At 51.1% G+C, this 20,467-nt stretch overlaps 1 long non-coding RNA gene across 1 annotated transcript; it reads right to left on the bottom strand.

The window, feature by feature from the left end:
* Positions 1 to 2,451: 2,451 nt before the first annotated feature.
* Positions 2,452 to 7,609, bottom strand: LOC116269792. The gene is made up of 3 exons (XR_004177615.1): positions 5,409 to 7,609; positions 4,504 to 4,719; positions 2,452 to 3,494 (listed from the first exon to the last, which is right to left on the bottom strand). It is a non-coding gene; the product is annotated as an uncharacterized LOC116269792 (long non-coding RNA).
* Between the last annotated feature and the right edge of the window lie 12,858 nt (positions 7,610 to 20,467).

Genomic DNA, 20,467 nt, shown 5'->3' with positions numbered 1-20,467 from the left:
GCTGGGTGTCCGGGGCAGACACCACATGTCAGCAGGATCCCTGACGTTCCCCGAGCCATAAAACCAGCAAGTTTTTATTAGGGATTTTCAAAAGGGGAGGGAGTGCACGAATAGGGTGTGGGTCACAGAGATCACGTACTTCACAAGGTAATAAAATATCACAAAGCAAGTGGAGGCAGGGCAAGATCACAGGACCACAGGATAGGGCAAAATTAAAATTGCTAATGAAGTTTCCGGCAGGCATTGTCATTGATAACATCTTATCAGGAGATAGGGTTTGAGAGCAGACAACCTGTCTGACCAAAATGTATTAGGTAGGAATTTCCTCGTCCTAATAAGCCTGGGAGCGCTACAGGAGGCCGAGGCCTATTTCATCCCTTCAGCTTCAACCCGTAAAAGACGGCGCGGCTCCCTTCCGAGGGGGCAGTTTATAGGCCTGCCCTCAGGGGCGCATTCTCTTTCTCAGGGATGTTCCTTGCTGAGAAAAAGAATCAGCGATATTTCTCCTATTTGCTTTTGAAAGAGGAGAAATGTGACTCTGTTCCATCCAGCTCACCAGTGGCCAGAAGTCTTTATCTCTGGTGTTCCCTGAAGATCGCTGTTATCCTGTTCTTTCTTCAAGATGCCCAGATTTCATATTGTTCAAACACATAGGCTCTGCAAACAATTTGTGCAGTTAACGCAATCATCACAAGCCTCTTCCTCGAGCCTCCGTTCGAACAGCCCCGTGAGGGGTGCCCTGACCTTCTTGCTCTAATGCATCTGCAGCTCCCCAGGGCAGCGACTCCCCCTCCCTGCCTCCCAAGTGCAGCCCCGCCCTCTTCACAGGCACACACCCCACAGTAGTGCCTCGAGGTGCACCGGGAGGCCCATCAGTGCTGTTCCCCAAGCCTCCGGCTTTCTTCCTGGAATCTTTCTTCCTCACCCCCTCGTAGCTCGGCATGAACTTGTCACTTGAGGTGGCCAGTGCTATGTTGTGGGCATGAGAGATGGCACCAAGAGATCAGGCGTGACTCCACCTCCCATTCCCACCTGGGAGGCCTGGCAGCACATGCTGGGGGCTCCCCAACCTGGGTGGCTGGGCAAGGACGATGCACAGACCACAGACCCCACACCTGCCACCGGCCCACACTGGAGGGAGTCAGCGGCTGAGGGTGGGGCTGTTCGTTACCACTGCACAGCCTGGCTCATCCTGGCTGACTCAGGGCAGTGCTGCCCGGACCAGGCAGAGCAGGGAGGACGTGGTGGGGGCAGCGACCCCTGGGGTGTTTGAAAGGAGAGCAAGAACCTAATCAATGTGAGTCCTGGACTTTGAGGCTGGGCAGCGAATGCTCTGTGGGTGCTGCCTGCGGCCAGATGCGGGTTTTGGCATCATGAGTTCAGGAGAGAACCAGTTGGTGGGTGAGCAGGAGCGAAAGGAAACCAGGAAAACCCAGGGGGGGCTTTGTGGGTTAAAAGAGGCCACTGCCTTTCCATCCTGACCACGGAAGGGAAGATTGCAGAGACCCTTGAGTGAAAATGTCAGCGTTTGCGGCTGGGGTGGAATCAGGAGCGCGGCCAAGGAGCTCGCAGCGTCTCCAGGTAGGGTCCGGCCAAGGGAATGGCCCAGGAAAGCCCTTTTATTGCACCAAATGCCCCAGGAAAAAGAGACTAAGGGTGTGACTCAGTCTCTTCAGCCTGACCTGATGCCGCATTTTGTGTGGAGAGATTTTAGAGGGAGGGGGCAGTGGGGGCTGAGGACGACCCAGGAAAGAAATGCAGCCCAGCCAAGGCAGGCAGGAGGAGCGGGTGTGACTCGGCACAGGGACCTGACCAAATCAGACGGAAGTTTAGAGAGCTGATTTGCGCCGGGTGCCATGGCTCACGCCTGTAATCCCAGCACTTTGGGAAGCTGAGGCAGGCGGATCACTTGAGCCCAGGGGTTCATGACCAGCCTGGGCAACATGCTGAGACCCTGTCTCTACAAAAAGTATGAGAACATAGCCAGTGGCGGTGGTGCATGCCTGCGGTCCCACCCACAGGGAGACTGGAGTTGGGAGGATCGCTTGAGCCCAGGAGGTTGAGGCTGCACTGAGTGGCGATCAGTCACGTCCAGCCTGGGCAGGACCCTGCGGTCAGGCCTCTGAGCCCAAGCCTGGACTATACATCCAGATGGCCTGAGGCAACTGAAGAACCACAGAAGAAGTGAAAATGGTCGGTTCCTGCCTTAACTGATGACACTACCTTGTGACATTCCTTCTCCTGGACAGTGAGTCTCAGAAGCTCCCCACCGAGCACCTTGTGACCCCCGCCCCTGCCCGCCGGAGAACAACGCCTTTTGACTGTAATCTTCCACGACCCACCCGAATCCTATAAAACTGCCCCACCCCGTCTCCCTTTGCTGACTCATTTTTCGAACTCAGCCCGCCTGCACCCAGGTGATTAAAAAGCTTTATTGATCACACAAAGCCCGGTTGGTGGTCTCTTCACAAGGATGCCTGCGACACCTGCCTCAAAAAAAGAAAAAGAAAAAGAAAAAAAAAGTTGATCAAAGATTTGAAAGAGTTGCACTGTCCTAAAAACACAGGCTGGATCCAAAGACTGTGACAGCCTGAGACTCAAAGTAGCCCTTGGGCTCCCCACGTCTCTACAGGCAAGAAGGGAGCGGAGGAAGCCACTCGGCTCTCCAGCACCCACCCTGGTGGGGCCACAGAGGACCGTGGGGATGGGAGGTGTCCCCTCCACCAACCACAGCCCACATCTCTTCCAGGAAATTGCTCCCCAGGGTTGGGGTCCTCCCCCAGCCACCCGATGGGACTTTGGAGCCACTGCAGAGCCTGACTGCTGGGGTCTGCCTTCTTCCCCTTCCAAACCAGACCCTGGAAGCCCCTGTCCCTGCTCCTTGGTTGAATACCGGGGGTGTGGGCAGCAAACGCTTCATCTTTTTAACTCAGAGCCCTCCAGCTTGGGATGGATGCGGCAACTTGTGTACGTTTGACCTTCACGTAGCTGGAGGACGCCAGGATGGTTGCCTTGGAGGAAGCGGGTGTGCTTTGCTTGCAGGCAGGGCAGTCTTCCAAGTACCTCGCAGGTGCCTGGATGTGGTGTGCCTCAGTGCTGTTCACCAGATACCTTCGGCTCCCCTCTGGGCAGACGGCAGGGCTGAATCTTCCCGTGGAGCTCCTTCTTTCGCCTCAGTGGCCATGGAGACGCCTGTCGAGGTGCGACTTTGCCTGGGCCTCTGCATGAGGGTGGGGAGCAGAGTCCTCCTTGGTGGGGTGGAGTGTGCACGGGATGTCGTTATGTGGGACCATTTGTTATGCAGCCTAACGCAGCCTGTACTGGCTGACGCGGATGGCCATTGCAGCGGTCATCTGCGGGTCCGCAGCTTAGTCTCACCCTCACTGGAGATCTTAGCCTTGGCCTCGCAGGCTCTCCAGATCTTTTCCTGGCAGAATTTTGGTAATTTCAGAAATAGGATTACCACGTCTCTCAGCATTTCTATTTGTGGTTGCCTGGTGTATATAAAATCCGTGTTAATGGGGGCATATACTTTTAACGTTTCCCTATTGTGAAATTTAATAAATTTACAGCAAAATGTATAAAACATAAAAGTAAAAAATTACCACCCTAGTCAAAATGGTGCATTGCCCATCCCCCAGAAGGTGCCTGCCTGTCCCTGCCCAGTCACGACCCCTCCCATCCCAAGAAGACCACCACTCCGGACTTCTATGGTGAACACATTCTTGCTTTTTTGTTTTGTTTTGTTTTGTTTTTGAGATGGAGTCTCACTCTGTCCCCCAGGCTGGAGTGAGTGGCACAATCTCGGCTCACTGCAAGCTCCACCTCCTGGGTTCACGCCATTCTCCTGCCTCAGCCTCCCAAGTAGCTGGGACTACAGGCGGCCACCACCTCGCCCGGCTAGTTTTTTGTATTTTTTAGTAGAGACGGGGTTTCACCGTGTTAGCCAGGATGGTCTCGATCGCCTGACCTCGTGATCCGCCCGTCTCGGCCTCCCAAAGTGCTGGGATTACAGGCTTGAGCCACTGCGCCCGGCCCACATTCTTGCTTTTGTCAGGATTTTAACACCCACGTGGGAGTTAAACTAAACCAAATCCAGTGTCGGCTAAACCCAAACACGATGAGTTAGAACTTCCAGCATCTAAGTTCTTGGAACTCTGCTGATTAGGGTTTTCTGTGGAGGCCTCATTACGTAGGGACGACTGCTTCAATCATTCCCCTAGGGGCTGACTCAGTCCAGTCCCTCTCCCCTCCCCACGGGCTGAGGGTGGGGCTGAAAGTTCCATCCCCCGAATCACCTGGCAGCCAGAGCCCTTCCCAAACGCCTCTTCTTCAGTGTAAACCCAGGTGTGGTTGAGACAGGCTCTGCCTTTACTGCCCATCGCCTCGGAGTCACAAGAGTGTTAGGGGCTCTGCAGAACCAGGACTGAAGAACCAAACCAGTTCTTCTTATTGCATCACCGTATCCATTTCTCATTCCTTGGAAAAAATCCTCATGTTTACCTTTTGTTTCCCAAAACATAGCGAGCACAGCTGGTTTATCGTCTGGGAATTCCAGCACCCAGAGTCCTGCTGCCTGTGGCTCCTGCTGGCCCTCACCCTCGCTGTCTTCTCCCTCCATGTTGCCTGTTTATGTTTTATGGCTGGACACGGAGCTGCTTTCAGGCCTGGGGTGTTGTCTCTGTCGGGGGAGGATTGCGTGTCGCTTCCGTCAGGCACCTAAAATCACCCAAATTCAGTTTCAAAGAACTTTTCCGTATTTCTGGGTCTTTTCTTAAAATGCATCTCTAATTAACTCTCTGTCTTTTAACTCATATTTGTTATAATAATTCTTCGACAAGGACATATTCCTGCCACAGTTTTTATATTTTCTATTTGCCCTACTTTTGGGAGTTTTTTCTTTTGGTGATTTTCATGACAGATTTTGTCTTTTATAACTTTTCTAAAAATTTATATTGATTCATTCAACAAATACATACACACACACGTATACACACACACACACATTTTTTTTTTTTTTTTTTTTTTGAGACGGAGTCTCGCTCTGCCGCCCAGGCTGGAGTGCAGTGGCCGGATCTCAGCTCACTGCAAGCTCCGCCCCCCGGGTTCCCGCCATTCTCCTGCCTCAGCCTCCCGAGCAGCTGGGACCACAGGCGCCGCCACCTCGCCCGGCTAGTTTTTTGTATTTTTTAGTAGAGACGGGGTTTCACTGTGTTTGCCAGGATGGTCTCGATCTCCTGACCTCGTGATCCGCCCGTCTCGGCCTCCCAAAGTGCTGGGATTACAGGCTTGAGCCACCGCGCCCGGCCACATTTTTTTTTAAGATGGAGTTTTGCTGTTGCCGAGGCTGGTCTCAAACTCCCGGCCTCAGGCTCTCCTCCCACCACGCCTGGCACAACGAAACTTACCGAGTGCCTCCTGCTTGCTGCTGGGGCTCCACATGTGACCTTGGCGTGCTGTGTACTTGGGTCTGGGGCCATTAAGGGCCTCACAAGCAAAGCGTCTCTGACCTTCTCCTTCCCTCCTATTTCCCCCCCCGTGTGAATCACGGAAACCAGAATTCCTTTTCCCCACGGTGAGTCATGGAAAATAGAGCTCGTCTCTCCCAAAGCAGGCCGTAGAACCTAGAAGGTCACTCTGTCCCGTTTCCCTTGGAGGCCTTCCTTCCCAGGGTCCTGCCCCCAGGCCTGGGAGGGAGGAAGGAGCTTTGCAGCGGGTGCTGAGAAGGCTCCGGGCAGCCTCGCTGGGTCTGTCCCCTCAGCCTTCCCCCTGGATTGCTTCCATTTCTACACAGCTGCCCATGCTTCATCTAATCGAAGCATAAAAAGGGTTTCCTGGGCCTCTGGGCCTTCTGTGTCACGTAAAACTTTGGCTCCATAAATGTGTTCTTTTCTCTTGTTAGCTGTGTGTGGTTATAAGAGAGTCGCTGTGACCCTGTGAGGGGTGAAGAGAGGCCTCACAGCTCTCTCTGCTCCTGCGGTGCCAAGAATTGCTGCACGTGATGAAACAAACCACAACACCCTAAAATACCGGGCGTTGTTGAGGTGACGAAACTTAAAACACAGGGTGATGCTCGGCCCCTCTCTGCTTGCCTGGTGGCAGGACAGCGAGGTACAAAGACTGAGGTCTTCCTGGCCTCCTGTCTGCCTTTCGCACCTGAAGACACTTGCACATCCCCTCAGAGACAGGGAGAATCCAGGCCCTTCCCGCAAATGTTCCCCCCCACATTTTCCTGCCTTTGTCTTTTCCCATAGGATTGATGGCTCATGTTAAAATACTACTGAAGTAAGGCTCCAAGGCCACTGCAGAGAGAGAGAAATACCTTTAACCTGAGGCCTCTCCCGCGAGGCAGGTACAGCAGGCATCCATAAACTGCTGTTGCTTTTTCTCGTGTTAATCTCACTTTTATTTTCAGGAGACTGTCTCAACTAAGAACCTACGAAGGAAAGAAAGACGTTGTCTCTTCTCCCCCACGGCAGTGGGCACGCAGCGTGGCCGAGTGAGTTCCTGTGATGGTGGCCTTAAGACCCACACTGTTCAGCTGCCCATGTTCACGTCCTGGACTTGCCACACCTGGATCTCCCGGCACCCTTTGGCAAACTTCCCACATCCCTTGGTTCTCTCACTCCCTTCCTGATGGCATTATCTAGATCGTCAGGCTTTGCACAACTGTATTTTCCCTCATCGTTGCCCTCTGCGTTACCTTTTTATTGGCAGTGATTTGTTGCTAATAACAGATTTCACAAACACATTGTGTCCCCAGACTTCTGTGGCCTGCAGCGCTTCCTGGATTTCTGTTTTTTCTATTTTTTTGTTTTTTGACTTCCTTCTTCAAGAATATTTTCAGGGTAGACGTGAGGGAGAGACACATTCTGAGGCTTTCGGGAAATAGCTTTATTATGCTCTGAGCTTTGAATAACAATTTGGCTGCATATAAAATTCTAGGTTTTTTTCTTTCAATTCTGTAAAATGTCACCCTATAATCTCCTTATTTGTGTTAAAATATAAACAAAAGCACAGGAAAATTTTTTAAAGTTTATTTGTACGAGCAGCAATTCATGAACTGGGCTGCGCTAAACTGCAAGCAGCTCAGGGCTCCATCAAAGGGAACTTTACGAGGGGCGTCCGGAAAGCAAATCCTTCATTGGCAAAGTTGGAGCCGTGGCCTCGAAGTCCCTTCTTCGAGGTTAGTTGACTGATGAAGCTTAAGTTGTGTTTTCCTAGGATATGACCTTTCAAACTCAGCTGGGTTTCAGGGCACTGGGGCCTCCTCAGTCTGATGGCGTCCCGATGGAGCCTTCTAAAAACTCCCCCATCAGCCATCCTCTCATTTATCGGAGATTGACCAAAAGTCAGACGCAGGCACCCTCTGTCACCATCACGGTTTGTCTGTTTCCACATGGAACTTGCAAGTCACAATGTCAGGCTCATTGGAAAAATTTTTCTTCTCCCTTTTCGGTTGTTCTAATCACAGGAAGACCATGTGGTGTACCACGGATGGCTTTGAACATGCATTTAAGATTCCTGAGATGTCCTTGAGCAATGTACTGGAAAAAAAAAAAAAAAAAGAGGCCGGGCGCGGTGGCTCACGCCTGTAATCCCAGCACTTTGGGAGGCCGAGGCGGGTGGATCACGAGGTCAGGAGTTTGAGACCAGCCTGACCAAAATGGTGAAATCCCGTCTCTACTAAAAATACAAAAATTAGCTGGGCGTGGTGGCGGGCGCCTGTAATCCCAGCTACTTGGGAGACTGAGCCGGGAGAATTGCTTGAACCTGGGAGGTGGAGGTTGCAGTGAGCCAAGATCCCGCCGTTGCACTCCAGCCTGGGTGACAGAGTAAGACTCCATCTCAAAAAACAAAGAAAGAAAAAAAAATAAGACCCCTGAGAGAATACGGTTCCGCAGGGACATCACAATGAGGCCTGTCTCTCAAGAGACGAGGACGCTCCTTAGCCAAGCTTCCCAGAAACCAAACCGGTTAAAATAAACAAAAGGAAAACCATGGCTAATGGTTACCACAAACTAAAAACGATGTCCCTGAGTCCAGAAAGCAGTTAGTTGAGATTTCTAGATCTGAGCTGAAAGCCTGTTTCTGTGGGTTGATAGCATCAGGCACCTTGGTAAACTCTGAGTCACACGCAGCAGCGGCCTGGAGGTTCTCCTCTGAGGTTAACACATAATCGTCCAGCTTCAGCTTGCAGGACTCCAGCAATACGCAAAGCCTCAAAGAAAATGAAGAGGGAAATATCGTCATGGGTGCACTATAGTTTTCTGATGAAACATAATTCCTCTCTATAGTAGAAACCCCCATTTCAACCAAAGATAATTACAGTAAGCCTAATTTGTTTGCAAAATAGCTTTAGTCTCATTAAACTCGGCCCGATTATTTACATGTCTGCAATGAATATGACTAGTGATGGATCACGTGGGGTTTTTAAGAGTCTGCTTTGGTAGAACTCTCTCTTTTCTCTGTCACCCAGGCTGGAGTGCAGTGGCGTAATCACAGCTCACTGCAGCCTCACACTCCTGGGCTCAGGCGATTCTCCCACCTCACCCTTTTGAGTAGCTGGTACTACAGGGATGTGCCACCACACCCCGCTAAGTTTTTCTTTTTTTTGAGAGGGGGTTTTGCTATGCTCTCTAGTAGTCCCAGCTACTAGAGAGGCTGAGACAGGTGGATCACTGGAGTCCGGGAGGTTGAGGCTGCAGTGAGCTGAGATCACACCACTGCATTCCAGCCTGAGTAACAGAGTGACGCCCTGTCTGAAAACACATAAACAAAATAAGCAACAAAAACCAGTCACTTTACAGGGTTTATAAACCCAGTTCTAGCCACCTAACTACACAAAGTTCTTCCTCCCTCTCTCTTCACAGCTTTCTGTACTCATTTCTTCCATTCATTCTGAAAGAAACTTTAACTCCAAAACAGAGAAATTACTTTAAAAAAAAAACACACATTGGCCGGGCGCGGTGGCTCAAGCCTGTAATCCCAGCACTTTGGGAGGCCGAGACGGGCGGATCACGAGGTCAGGAGATCGAGACCATCCTGGCTAACACGGTGAAACCCCGTCTCTATTAAGAAATACAAAAAACTAGCCGGGCGAGGTGGCGGGCGCCTGTAGTCCCAGCTACTCCGGAGGCTGAGGCCGGAGAATGGCGTGAACCCGGGAGGCGGAGCTTGCAGTGAGCTGAGATCCGGCCACTGCAGTCCAGCCTGGGTGACAGAGCAAGACTCCGTCTCAAAAAAAAAAAAAAAAAAAAACACACATCTTCATACCTTATGATTTTTTTTGTTTTTTGAGACTGAGTCTTGCGATCTCTGCTCACTGCAACTTCCGCCTCCCAAGTTCAAGCGATTCTTCCCCCTCAGCCTCCCAAACAGCTGGAATTACGGGCGTGAGCCCCTGAGCCCAGCCAAGATTGACTCCTCAAAGGGAAGCAGACTCTTCCAGTCAAAGCCTTGGTAAAACAACCACTGTCTCCAACTGTGTCCTGCTGCAAAAGAAAGAGGGAATCTTATTGCACCGATGCAGAGGACTATGTTGCCACAAGAATACTCACAGTTTCCAAATTCTGGAGGAACCAGGAAGAGAGAAACAAACATTCTCCAAATGCTTTTACATTGAGATGGGGTCTCACTCTGTCACCCAGGCTGGAGTGCAGCGGCACAATCTCAGCTCACTACAACCTGTGCTTCCTGGGTTCAAGCAATCCCCCTGCCTCAGCCTGCTGAATAGCTGGCATTACAGGTGCCCGCCACTACATCCAGCTAATTCTTGTATTTTAGTAGAGGTGGGGCCTCCCCATGTTGGCCAGGTTGGTCTCGAACTCCTGACCTCAAGTGGTCCACCCACTTCAGTCTCCCAAAGTGCTGGGATTACAGGCTTGACTCACTGCACCCGGCCCAAATTTTGTCCACAGGAGTATACCTTACTTATTACTGAAGGCTGTAAATCGTTCAAAATAAGTTTCCTGGACTCTGAAAAACAAAACAGGGATCGGCAACAATCCGAGCAAAAGTCAGAAAGGTGGCTCCAGCCTCCTGCGTTCAGTCCATTTAGTTAACAGTGGTTATGCTTGACATTCGTGAACATTTCAGCTCTTCAGGGCTTCTGTACACTTTTCTTTATTCTAATGTTACAATTGCCAAAATTATCAGAAGCCTGTATCTGAGAACACTTGTTAAAATCCTACAGCTTATTGGCCGGGCGCGGTGACTCACGCCTGTAATCCCAGCACTTTGGGAGGCTGAGGCGGGCGGATCACAAGGTCAGGAGATGGAGACCAGCCTGGCTAACACGGTGAAACCCCGTCTTTACCAAAAATAGAAAAAAATTAGCCGGGCGCGGGGGCGGGCGCCTGTAGTCCCAGCTACTCGGGAGGCTGAGGCAGGAGAGTGGCGGGAACCTGGGAGGCGGAGCTTGCAGTGAGCTGAGATCCGGCCACTGCACTCCAGCCTGGGCGACAGAGTGAGACGCCGTCTCAAAATAAATAAATAAATAAAATAATCCTACAGCTTATTATAAACCATCTTTTGAAAAGGATTAAAACAAGACAATTGCCGGGCGCGGTGGCTCAAGCCTGTAATCCCAGCACTTTGGGAGGCCGAGGCGGGTGGATCACAAGGTCAGGAGATCGAGACTATCCTGGCTAACATGGTGAAACCCCGTCTCTACTAAAAATACAAAAAACTAGCCGGGCGCGGTAGCAGGCGCCTGTAGTCCCAGCTACTTGGGAGGCTGAGGCGGGAGAATGGCGTGAACCCGGGGGGCGGAGCTTGCAGTGAGCCGAGATCGCGCCACTGCACTCCAGCCTGGGAGACACAGTGAGACTCCGTCTCAAAAAAAAAAAAAAAAAAAAAAAAAAAAAACAAAAAAAAAACAAGACAATTATCTGTGAATAGCAAAATGTCCAGGGTAGTTACAGTTAGAAACACGACTGACAATTTGGTTATCTCTGTAGTTTACAATAACTTAACAACCTTAATTATGATTGATAGCATCTACTTAGACATTAGAATTTTAGAAATCCCATACAATTTTGGAACATAGATTAGCATTATTCATAAAAATATAACCTGAAGAAGATTGAGCCTCATTTTGGCAATTTCATGTACCCAAATATCTTGAATAATCCTGTTTACGTCTCTTTTCTGGACACTTTGGGGTCCTCTGACGTATTTGAAGAGCCAGGTACCAGGTGTAAGGTCCTCTGAGCTGGCCGCACGGTGGTCCAGCCAGGTGACATTCCCCTGTCCTTGTGAATGTACTTTGTAACGTTCCTCCCCGCCCTGGTGAGGATACACCTTCCCTGCCCTTGAGAATATACTTTGTAACATCCATCCCCTGCCTGCAAAAAATTGCTGCTGACCCACCGCCTATCCCAAACCTATTAGAACCCATGGTAAGCCACCACCTTGACCGACTTCTTTCTCGGACTCAGCCCTCCTGCACCCAAGTGAATAAACCGCCTTGTTGCTCACACTAAGCCTGCTTGGGTGGCCTCTTGTACGGTCTGCTCGGGTGGTCTCTCATATGGCCGCATGTAACAAGTTTGAGAGCAACCTGGCCAATGTGGTGAAATCCTGTCTCTACTAAAAATACAAAATTAGCCAGGCATGGTGGTGCACACCTGTAGTCCCAGCTATTCGGGAGGCTGAGGCAGAAGAATCGCTTGAACCCGGGAGGCAGAGGTTACAGTGAGCCGAGATCATACCACTGCACTCCAGTCTGGGGGACAGAGCGAGACTCTGTCTCAAAAAATAAAAATAAAAGTTAACTCGCTGATGGGGTAGAGAAGGGGAAATAAACAGTTATAAAATTTCTCATGCAAGTGGTTCCTCCACCGTGGAGAGAAGCTTAAGCTTCATGACTGTCCGATGGAGTCAAAACCCTTGGCTGGGGAAAGGGAAGGCTGCGGCGGTGTGTGGCTGGGGACCTGCCAGCTGGCTGTGTGGGACCGTTGGGCCGGGCGTCCCAGGCCCAGCACAGAGAAAGGAGCAGCTGGGAGCTGCTGTTCACCAGTGTGTCCCAAAAAAGGAAGGAAAAGGCTATGAAAAGGCCCCTGATTCCCCCAGGAGTGACAGGGGATGGGGAGCAGTTTCCTGTAAGCTCAGAAGTCCACGGATGAAAAGGCTTAGAAGCCACAGTGAGAGGCTCTGAGACCGATTCCACTCACTGCTTCTCCAGCCCCACGTTGGGCACCAAAAATGTTGCAGGACTTTTCCTTAGTTCAGGTAAAGACGGGGTTCTTTGTCCCATGGCCACGAAAATTCAGGCTCACAGACAATCTGAATGGTGAGTAAGACAGGGTTTTATTGGATGAAAAGGGAGAAAGGGGAAACAGGGACTCTCACAAGGCCGGAGTCCCCGCTAGGTGCTTCCCCTGCCAGCCATTTGAATCCCAGGTTTCACACCAGAAAGGGGGGCTGGGCTCCTCCTGCTGCAAAAGGCGTGAATGTTCCGAGACTCCGCCCCAGTGGGCAGGCCAGCTGGCGTTTTTCTGGGGACCCCCTCCTACCTACCTGTCCCACTTACATCATGTTGCATTAAGAACCTTTGTTTTGGCCGGGCGCGGTGGCTCAAGCCTGTAATCCCAGCACTTTGGGAGGCCGAGACGGGCGGATCACGAGGTCAGGAGATCGAGACCATCCTGGCTAACCCGGTGAAACCCCGTCTCTACTAAAAATACAAAAAAAAACTAGCCGGGCGAGGTGGCGGGCGCCTGTAGTCCCAGCTACTCGGGAGGCTGAGGCAGGAGAATGGCGTAAACCCGGGAGGCGGAGCTTGCAGTGAGCTGAGATCCGGCCACCGCACTCCAGCCCGGGTGACACAGCAAGACTCCAACCCCCAAAAAAAAAAAAAAAAAAAGAACCTTTGTTTTAATCCCATCAATTTCCATTTTATTTAGTCCATTTCTTAATAACCATCTAAAGATTTCCCCCCTGCAAGGATGAGTCCCATGACCCTCCCTTTTCTTTTTCTTCTTAGTTTCACCCCTGCTGATGCTTTTTATTGGTCTTCTTTTGTTTTCTCTTTGTTTTATGAGGCAGGGTCTTGCTCTGTTGCCCAGGCTGCAGTTGCACTGGAGCTCACTATAGCCTCAAGTCTGCAGGCTCAAGCAGGCCTCCTGCCTCAGCCTCCCGAGTAGCTGGGACTAGAAGTGCACATCACCACACTTAGCTAATTTTTTTTTTTTTTGAAGAGAGGGGGTCTCCCTATGTCAACCCATGCTGTTCTCAAAATCTTAGGCTCAAGCAATCCTGGTGCTTCAGCCTCCCAACATGCTGGGATTATAGGCATGAGTCACCATGCCCAGCCTGGTCTTATTTCTTAATGACCCTTTAACAATTTCCATCTTCTCTTGATTGAGTCCTTTGAGTTCCCCTTTTGCGTTTCCCGGTTCTTCTGTTGGTTAACCTCATCTTTTTCTTGGCATCTGTAAGACCCATGAGGGGAAGCTAAGACAGCAAATTGGATGAGGCTCCCTGAACTACCTTTCAGCTTTGCAGCGGTCAGGTTACATAAGGTGCCCATGAAAATGGGTGTCCTCTAACCACAGCATTTACCGTGACCTGGGTAACAGGCGTATTCCGTGGGTGAACTTCCTGGTCATCACAACGCCAGCCCCACGGGGCTGCTTCTCTCGGGGTTTACAGGTGGATTCAGGCAGCCCCTCTTCTTAGAGTCAACGGATCTTACTGTGCACTCGTCTGTGATTGTCCAGCACTGAGCTGTGGGTCCTGCACCAACCCAGCTCTTCCACTCAGAAGCGTTTAGCACCAAAGACAGAGCCTCCAAATTTGAATTGCAGTGAGCTGAGATCCATCTGAGCGAAGGTATTTCAGGGAGCTGACGGGGGTGGTCTACAGGGGGCTCAGTTCTTCACGTTACTCCTCCGGTTCCCACCACCCTTTGGTTTTGCCTTTTCCCTGGCATTGGTTGCCTTTAGGTAACCACAGGTCACAAACGTGCATTCTGAGAAAATTTTGCCCTCAAGGGCTGGCCCTGGGGCTAGTGGCCTGAGCTCAGACTCACTGAAATCTGACCTTGGTGTGGCATCATCAGGGTCAGACCCAACACTCTCTTCTTTTGTTTTTTTTGAAACGGAGCCTCACTGTGTCACCCAGGCTGGAGTGCAACGGCCCATCCTCGACTCACTGCAACCTCCGCCTCCCAGGTTCAAGCAATTCTCCTGCCTCAGCCTCCTGAGTAGCTGGGATTACAGGTGCCCGCCACCACACTTGGCTAATTTTTGTATTTTTAGTAGAGACAGGGTTTCACCATGTTGGCCAGGCTGGTCTCCAACTCCTGACCTCGTGATCTACCTGCCTCGGCCTCCCAGAGTGCTGGGATTACAGGCTCGAGCCACCGCGCCTGGTTAATTTTTGTATTTTTAGTAGAGGCGGGGCTTCACCATCTTGACCAGGATGGTCAACACTCCCTTTTAATTTCATTTTAGCCGTTACAGATCATGATAACCAAGAGACCAAATGTTTCACTTTTTCTTTTTAGCGTTCATCTCCTTCTGGATCCAGTGAACCAACTCCCTGGGAGCTGGATGCGTCTCGGAATTCCACTGGTAACTTTTCTCCTTAGTAACTGAGCGCGGCCCAGCGGCAGCTCCAGGGGTGACCACGCGGCCACCCAGGAATCGAAGGTTACTCATCCCCCACCCTTTTATCGTTTCTCTTTCTGTCCATTTAGTTCATCTTTATTGTGTTTTTCCTTCATTTTGAAACAATCCTTAAATAATAACTAGAAAAAAGATTTCTCACCAGGCGCAGTGGCTCACACCTGTAATCCCAGCATTTTGACAGGCCAAGGCAGGCGGATCACGAGGTCAAGAAATTCAGACATCCTAGCCAACATGGTGAAACCCCATTTCCACTAAAATACAAACATTATCCGGGCATGGTGGCACGTGCCTGTAGTCCCAGCTACTCAGGAGGCTGAGGCAGGAGAATCACTTGAACCCGGGAGGCGGAGCTTGCAGTGAGGAGATGGCACCACTACACTCCAGCCTAGTGACAGAGCAAGACTCCGTCTCCGAAAAACAAAAACAAAAACTTTAGCAAAAACCACATCCTCATTTTCTAAAATAAACCTCTTCACCAAAACACATCTTACTTTCTTTACACACTCTGCATATAGAATTATTTTATATCTAGTAGCTTTAATTACATATATTGACTACTATTTTAGCTCTTAGTAACCCCAATTTCCAGCGAAAAACCTAAGATTACTTAATTTAACCTAACAAATCTTTAAGATTTTAAAGCTTCTACAAAGAATTTTGAAATTATGGGTGGGCACGGTGGCTCGCGCCCATGTAATCCCAGCGGCGGCACGGGGCAGGGGTGGGGCTGGGATCCGCAGGTCAGGAGATCAGACCATCCTGCTTCTTACAGGTAAACCCGTCTCTACAAAATGCAAAAAACTAGCCCGAGTGAGGGTAAGCGAGGCGCCTATAGTCCCAGCTTCACTTAGGAGGCTGAGGCAGGGGAGAATGGTAGGAACCAGGAGGTGGAGGCTTGCAGTGAGCTGATGTTACACCACACTTCCAGCCCTAGGCAACCTAGAGCAAGACTCTGTCTCAAGAGAAAAATTTTAGAAATTATAGCTGGAAGTATCTTCCCTAATGCATAAGTCATGTCCACTGGGTTTAAGTCTTACACTTAGCATCAAGACCAGCTATGAAGGCGGGCCTATCACGTTCTGAATTTGCAAATTATGGCGGCGACCAGGCAGGAGGACAGGTTGCAGGCAAAGTGTTGCATCCCGGCGAAACAAAACGGCAGCAACGACAGGCCAGCGACCGAGCTCGGCCGGAATACCACGCTGAAAAAGCGTCGGGGAGTTTACTCTGCAGGTCTAAAGGGAGGAGGCAAAAGAATTATCCACCTTGTTTTAGCGTATCAAGAAATAACTTGAAAGCGGGCGTAGCAGCTCATAAAGGGGCCCTCTATCTCTGAGTAGCCAATCTTTATTACTTTACTTTCCTAATAATGAACTTGCAAAACTTGCGCTAGGGACTAAACCTGAATTTCTTTCTTCGCCACGAGATCGGGGCCCCTCTCTTTCCGGAGTCCTGGATGGGACCCTTTCTTATAACATCTTTCCCAAAACACAGAAAAAGCCCCAGACCAAAGCTAGCACAGGTGAGGTGCAGAGGCCCAGTGAGCCTGTCTGGGGACCACAGGGAGAGGGCCACAGTGCAGAAACCCAAGACCTAGAGGGGGCTAGCACTGGGGTAAGGGGTGGGATAGGGCACATCTCTCTCAGCGTCCCTGGAAGGGACCCAGCATAGGGAGGGCCCCAGCCCAGAGAGCCAGACTCAGCCCACGACCGGACTGACTCTGGGTGAGTGGGTAGGAGTAGCCGAGGGAAAGGATGGGATTGGGTGAGGGCCAGGTGCGATGGCGAGGCCACTCTTAATCAAAGAGGCAAGGATGCTTGGCCCACCTGGGAGTTAGAGGGAATTTAGGAGGTTAGTGGGTCCTGTTCCTGGGTGGGGCTTAGAGGCCCTCTCAGTAGAATCCCTCTAGGAAGGAGTCCCTCGGCTGAGAGCGGGTTCATTCCAGGGGCGTTAAGCTATTCTCTTTGCCAGGGTTAATCTGCCTCCCTCTTTGCTGGCCGTGGGTGGCAGAGGTTGGAGCGGACAGGATCGTGGGACGTGGGGCTTTCCTTCAAGAGAGCCCGAGGCCTGATGGGGCCAGTGGGAAAAAGTCCCTTCCCAACAGCGGCAGGCTCCCTCCAGTGTCCTCACGGTGTGGGGCGCTCTCTAGCCTCCCCTGAGCCTTTGCCTTCCCCACCCTGCCACAGGCAGTGGCACTTTCTCTCCTCTCCTTTCCCGTTTTTATCTTTCTATCCCTCAGGAATGAGCCACCCTGCCCAGAGGGGCCCGCGATAATTTAGAGCTCCTGAGTTTGGAGGTTGGGCTAAGGATGGCAGGGGAGCCAGGATTTGGGGCTATCTTTGTTTAAGATTACTTAGATCCATAGACTGGGGCATTTGCACTTGCTTTTCTGACACAATTTTTGATTTAAGTTCTTATTATTAAACCAATTAATTCAGGCTCTTTTTGTATTACACGCCATTATGAAACCGGACAACCCGAAGGTAAGATCCATCCCTAGGCTGGGAATTAGACCCTAGACCAGGCGTGAAAGTGTGATAAGCGAGACAAGAAAGGCCAGCCACATCAGATTTACAGGGCCAGCTCCCAAAGGTTGCGGGCCAAGAGGAAGCCTCTCGTCCATTCCTGGTCAGTTGAACAGTTCCTTCGTGTTCCTTCCATTCCATTCCATTCCATTCCTTCCGTTCTTCCTCGGGCTCCTTCCATCCTTCCTTTCCACCTCAATAGAGGCTCATCCCAGTCGACCAAGCCCAACCTCCAGCCAGGAGTTTCAACCCAACAGGCGTTCTCTGGGCAAGACAGCTGCCTGAGGATGAAAAGATAAAACAGGAGAGAAAGCATTACCTATGGCAGAATTAGAGAGCAAAAAGAAGGCTCAGGGAGGCCAGAAGCCCGCCCACTTGGTCCTAGAGGAGCTCAGGAAACGCTGTTTGGGAGGACTTTTTCCCGCTCGTCCCATCAGCTCTCAAGTTCCCATGCCGGGAAGGAAAGAGGCTCCCGTCCACAGTCCTGCAATGGTGCACCCCAGCCCTGTCACTACAGCCAAAGTGGGGCAGATTAACAAAGGGAATGGCCTTCTGTCCTGGGGCCGAACCGTTCTCAGCCGGGAGGACTTAGAGAGGGACTCTACTGGAGGCCTCCCAAGCCCCTAAATCGCTAGAAACAGACCAGACCAAGCCTCCTGGGGGCCTCCCCAACCCCAGAGTGGGCCAAGCATCATGCCCTCTTGCCTAGAGTGGCCTTTTGCATGCAGGCTGTGGCCTCTCTCACCCAATCCCATCCTTTCGACTACACCACTTGCAGGTATTCACGATCAGGGATAGTCTGGCTTCCTTTAGGTTGGGGGCTCCTCCTCAGTCTTGTCCTTAGGATGCATGAAGAGATGTCTTGGACCCCCACCCCTTACCCCAGGGTGCTTTTGGAGTCTGCGTGAGTTTTCTTACTGCTAGTCGCCAGAAGATGTACAAAGGTCCCGATCCAGATTTGAGAGGGTTCCCTGGATCTGCGTCATGAGAAAATCAGAGGCGAGTCCCTTAAGAGTGAAGCAGGTTGTTGGGAAGTGGCAGATTAAACCTCCCATAGACAGAGGGGCTGAGGCGTGCTGGCTGCATATGCCTGATTGTTCTTTGATGATACACCAGGCAGAAGTGCAAGATTGATTCTTTTGCCTCCCCTCTTTTAGACCATTCGCCAGGAGTAACCTCCTGGCGTTGCGTGGCATTTGCTTGAACTAATGGGAACTGGTGAGTGTAGCACTGAGACCCGGCCAGAGGAGTCACTCTAAGTCACCATCTTAGTTTTGGAGGAATTTGTCCGGCTTTATACTCAAACTGTTTTATCTAGCAAAGGTCTTTGTAGGCCTGTGGCTGTGCCAACCTCCTGTGTCATCCTGTGACTTAGGCCTTCGCTTTCAGGGATCTGGCTGGTGGTCTCGGCCTCGTCTTGCTGGCCTCCTCAAGCTCCAAGGTGGTGCCTCCGGTTCACCGTATCTTGCAGACGGTCTCTGCATTTTGGCCCTCTGGACCCAGGCTGAGGCGGTTTCTCTCGCTGTCCTCCCACTCTCCTGGGACGCTGGAGTCTCTGCTCCTGAGACCAAGTGTTCACCTTGGAGAGAGCCGTAGGTCGATTTCCTCCATTGCCTTGGCTGTGGGCCTGGTGCCTAGTCAGGCAGCAAAGCGAGGCCTGGAGACAGGGAAGGTAAGAGACCGATTCCCACCCTCAGGTATGACGAAATAGCCTCTCCTGGGGCCCTGCCCCGTGAGTAATCCTGGCTGTTTGTCTCCCATAAGGCCTACCCAGTCAATACTTTGCTTCCTCTCCCACATTTACACTTAAGTACCAAGTAACCAATGGAATCTTCCAGAGGTGACTGGCTTGGAATTCTGGGCAGGGCCACGCCCAGGCCCCAGCTCTGAAGCAGTCCCATGCTGTGGTGTAATGCTTTCATTTCCAGTAAATCTCCTCATTCAGCTATTCCCTTTGTATGTTTTTGTCCAGTTCTTTTGTTCAAGGCATGAGAACCTGGACACCCTCCACCAATTAGCGATGCCAAATTCATATTCCCCAAGCTCTGCCCTTTTAAAGAAAGAGAGACTTGAGGTGTTACTTTACCTCTACAGGAACTGAGGCCCCTGGAGGCTAAGAGCAGAGGCCCAGCCCAGCTACTAATGGTGAAGCGGCACCCAGGCCACAGAGCAAAAGAGCGCTCAGAGTCTTTTTCAACACATCAAAACCCAGTTTGTTTTGGTTTTGTTTGTTTGTCAAAGCCAAGGCACTTGCGTTTCATCTCCGGACTTACTGCAGGAGGGAGACCAGGCCTGTCTGCCCAGGCGCGTTCCTATGGAGAAACCCAGCTGGTTTCCAGGGCAGGAAGCCTGGCCCCAGCTGTGGACTGTACTTGGGCAGTCAGCCTCCAGGCCAGGCACAGAGCGGCCCCAGGAGGCCAGGAGTGGGAAACACAAGCCTGAGCTGCCAATCAGAAACAGAGCAACGGGACACTATTTTCATGAAGCGAGATTCTAGGTTTTTTTCCTGATGTTTTGTTTCCTGGGTTTTTGTTTTGTTTCCCAGTATTTCTGGACTTGAACTTGGGGAGCTTATCCCAGCTTCCTAGGCGTGCTTGGTGAAACCAGCCTGTAATCCCAGCACTTTGGGAGGCCGGGGCAGAGTGGATCACAAGGTCAGGGTCGAGACCATCCTGGCTAACAGGCGAAACCCCGTCTACTAAAAAACACACAAAAAATTAGCCCGGGAAGTGAGGTGGGGCGGTGCCTGTGAGTCCCAGCTACTCAGGAGGCTGGGAAAAGCAGGGGAAGAATAAGCGGGAACCGGGGAGGCTGCAGTGAAGCTGAGATCAGCCTGCACTCAGCCTGGGGCGACAGAAGCGAGACTCCGTCTCAAAAAGAACCCAACTTCTCTGAGTTTAGCTTGGCGGGAGGAGAGGATTAATTATTATGCAGTAATTTCTCCTCATTGCTGGATTCCAGGAAAAGAGGTATAGATCTTAATTTGGCATTCTAGATTACTTACCATCTAAGGGGTGCTGCAGAGGCCGGATCGATTATGGAGCAGGGGGTAATGCGATCAGCCGTAATGACCGGTAATCAGAACGGAACAGAACAGGACAGGATTTTCACGGTGCTTTTCACACAATGCCTGGAATCTATAGATAACAGAACCGATTAGATCAGGGATCGATCTGTAACTACCAGGCCCAGGGTGTGACGCCGGGCTGTCTGCCTGTGGATTTCATTTCTGCCTTTTAATTTTACTTCTTCCTTTGGAGGCAGAAATTGGGCATAAGACAATATGAGGGGTGGCTCCCTCCCTAC

Source organism: Papio anubis, chromosome 12 (genome assembly GCF_008728515.1).
Source record: "Papio anubis isolate 15944 chromosome 12, Panubis1.0, whole genome shotgun sequence".
In the NCBI taxonomy this organism is placed as follows: Eukaryota; Metazoa; Chordata; class Mammalia; order Primates; family Cercopithecidae; genus Papio; species Papio anubis.
This window is presented reverse-complemented; position numbering and strand designations above follow the sequence as displayed.